General features: G+C 42.2%; 1 pseudogene; it reads left to right on the top strand.

The window, feature by feature from the left end:
* Positions 1 to 2563: 2563 nt before the first annotated feature.
* LOC142046702 (olfactory receptor 5AR1-like) lies at positions 2564 to 3403 on the top strand (annotated as a pseudogene).
* The last annotated feature ends 367 nt before the right edge of the window (positions 3404 to 3770 follow it).

The raw sequence follows: 3770 nt of genomic DNA, 5'->3' as shown, positions 1-3770 counted from the left end.
AACAGAACATCATTTAGGTTGTCTACTCAGTCACCCAGAAGTTACTGTGTCCTATATACTGAATAAGGAAGGGGTCCAGTGGTTCTAAGAAAAAACAGCATGTGATAATGTAATTAAAGACTATCCTGATGCAAACACCCAAGAGGGCAGAACTAAGGTTGCATGGGCACCCACAAATTGGCATTTCCTAATTTTCAATTGCTGAACTTTTCAACCTTAATAAAGTCTTTTGAGCAGGTTTTTTGAATGTTTTATTGCGGGGAGGTGGAGGGATAGATTCATAGTATAAATATTAAGAACAGTTACATTAGGTATGATACAGACATTTGCAAGGGATGTAAACCTTTATGCTTCAGAGTATGAGGCAACCACTAATTGCCTGGATGTAGGGTGAAAAGGCCTCTATAGGCATGTTATTCAATAACTTCCTACTGGGAAGGCTTTGCCTCTCTATCTGAAGCACACAGCAAAGATTGCCAATGCAAAGACCAGGGGTGGGCAACCTGTGGCTCCGGCCATATGCGGCTCCTCAGAAGTTAATATGTGGCTCTTTGTATAGGCACCAACTGCAGGGCTGGAGCTACAGGTGCCAACTTTACAATGTGCCAGGGGGTGCTCAATGCTCAGCTCTTGGTTCTGCCACAGGCCTTGCCCCCACTCCGCCCATTCCTGCCCCGTCCCCTAAGCCTGCTATACCCTTGCGCCTCCCCCTTTCCCCCACAGTCTCCTGCATGCCTCGAAACAGCTGATCAGGAGGTGTGGGGAGGGAAGGGGACGTGTTGATCAGAGGAGCTGCTGGTGGGCAGGGCAGGGGAGCTGATGAGGGGCTGCTGATGTATTACTGTGGCTCTTTTGCAATGTACATTTGTAAATTCTGGCTACTTCTCAGGCGAAGGTTGGCCATCCTTGGCATAGACAATATTGAATTTGATGCATCATTTGTTTAATCTGATATGGAAATTCCGATGTTCCCTATATGTACTAAAAATAACTTCATTTCTTTTTACTCGTCTAGCACAGGTGTAAAGACAGAGGGAATATGCAGAATCCAGAGACCTGTGTTTTTCCACTAACTAGGAAACTTCAAAATTATCTCCAACTCATTTTTTTTCTATCCTAAAGATTACAAATGGACATGAGATGTTTTGCTCCCATCTCACACTGTGTTACTGTGTCACTGGCCAGATTCTGGTCTCGGTCACACTAGTGTGAATGTAGAGTAGCTCAGCTCAAGTCAACTGGTTAATGAGGAGTCAAACCAGCCTATATCTTCCTCCAGCAAACACAAACCACAATGGAATTTACTGAGTGTGCACCTACATCAGGACTGGTAAGAAACGTAATAATTCTCTTTTGAGCATCTCTTTGTGCATGTGGCAGTGAAATTCCATAGAAATATAATGGCCATTCTGGGTCAGAAAAAGAACTAGATAAAATTCATGGAGGGAACAGCCCATCAAGGCTATTGCCAGGATGATGTCCCTAGCCTCTGTTTGCCAGAAGCTGGGAATGAGCAACAGGGGATGGATCACTTGATGCGTACCTGTTCTGTTCATTCCCTCTAGGGCACCTGGCATTGGCCACTGTCGAAGAAGGAACTCGTCTCATGGACCTTTGATCTTTTTAAACCCTGCTATAGTCTTGGTCTTCACAACATCCTCCTGGCAAGGATTCCACAGGTTGACTTAGTAATTATCCCCAGGAGATGCATTTTTTCATTTCTAGGCTCTGTGAATCTATAAGTCAAAAGTAATCATGGAATCAGTTACAATCCGCACCACCTACAAGTGTTGTTACCTCTAGGAGGATTTGTAACATGGAGAAAAATAATGCACGTGGTTACAAAGAATGTCTGTAAAACATACACTGACTCCAATAGAAACAGGACACTTTAAGGTTACACAGACAGTGATACTAAATGTTTCCACTGGGGCTTGCCTCATATTGGGCACCCAAATCTATATATTAGGCACCTATACAAAAGGGACACTGAGCATCCCTTGTGCCCTTTGAGGTCTTTTGGATTAGGAAGAGAAAATAAATGACAATGAATAAACTCTCTAGCATTGATTATTTGCATACATTGATAGATTATTTGCCTCCCTTCTAAACTAAACACTCCCAATCTATCTCATTCTTATTTTATAGAAGATTTGATCCACTGGATGGTTTCATGCATATTAACACAGAGTAGGGTGACCAGAGGGCAAGTCTGAAAAATTGGGATAGGGATAGGGGTTAATAGGAGCCTATAGAAGAAAAAAGCCCAAAATCAGACTGTCCCCTATAAAATCGGGACATCTTGTCACCCTAACACAGAGTGCATGATACTCTGTAGCTGGAACATGTCCTATCTCTAATGGAAAGCATGTGGGGGAATACAAAGAGAACATTGCCTAGGAGTGTCCTTTGATGTATTTCAGCTATATTATGTTTATACTCTGTTTCACAGGACAAATCACAGGGGTTATGAGGGATCTGCACTCAGTACTTTATTGGCTTGTGATTAATTGTAATCTCTATTTATTCTTTTCAACAGCAGAGAAGAGCGTTTCTGGAATAAATGGCAGAGAGAAACCACACCATGGTGACCGAGTTCATTTTCCATAGGATTCACAGATCACCCAGAGCTACAGATCCCCCTCTTTATGTTGTTCCTAGTCATGTATGTGGTCAGCCTGATGGGGAATCTTGGGATGATAGCGTTAATCGTGGTTGAAACCCAGCTTCATACCCCCATGTACTTTTTCCTAAGCCAGATGTCCATTGTAGATATTGGCTATCCACTGCCATAGCTCCCAGGTTACTAATGACCTTTGTAGCAGAGACTAGAACCATTCCTTTGAGTGAGTGTGCAGCACAACTATCTTCATCTGTTTTTTTGTGACCAACGAATGTTGCCTCCTGGCTGTTGATGCATATGATCGTTTCAAAGCTATCTTGTAATCCTCTGCTATACAGAGCCATTATGTCCAAGAGACACTGTATCCTGTTTGTGGCTGGTACATATGCATGTGGCTCTGTGAATTCAGTTGTGCAAACTCTATTTATATTCAGTCTGTCCTTCTGCAGTTCCAATGTTGTCAACCATTTCTTCTGTGATGTGCCCCCTATGCTGAAGCTGTCCTGCTCTGACACCCATGTCACTGACCTTGTACTTTCACTTTCTCTACTGTAATTGAATGACTAGTTTCTAGGTGTTCTAATCTCCTATATGTGCATCCTTGTGGCCATTCTCAGACTCCGTTCTGCCAAGGGGAGACACAAACCTTTTCCACCTGTGCCTCGCACCTGACAGTCATCACTATGTTTTATGGGACACTTATATGTATATAGCTTAAGACCCAGTTCTAGCTACGTGATGACCAAGACAAGGTTACCTCTGTGTTTTATGCTCTTGTGATCCCCATGTTGAAAACCCCTGATCTACAGCCTGAGAAACAAGGAGGTAAATGATGATGCCTTTAAAAAGGATGATAACAGGAAGACTTTTTTTTGGTAATTATAATCATCATTATATTTTAACCAATAAACAGCAGATGGAAGAAGAGTGAGTTCTCTGTATCATTATCCTTATTTCTATGACTCAGCCAATCCATGTGATGTACAGAAGATATTTATAATGTAACACAGTCAAATACAATATTAGAAAATTGGTGTTTTAAGATTCATGAAATGAGGGTCTGTGACACTAGGTAGAATCGGCAAGATGCTCTGACATTTGTCTTAAAGGACATGCTGTTGCCTTTTATGTTTTAGCGAGGTTGGAG

This window comes from Chelonoidis abingdonii, chromosome 4, assembly GCF_003597395.2.
Source record: "Chelonoidis abingdonii isolate Lonesome George chromosome 4, CheloAbing_2.0, whole genome shotgun sequence".
Lineage (NCBI taxonomy): Eukaryota > Metazoa > Chordata > Testudines > Testudinidae > Chelonoidis > Chelonoidis abingdonii.
Note: the sequence above shows the minus strand (reverse complement) of the source record. Positions and strands in the feature narration are given on the sequence as shown.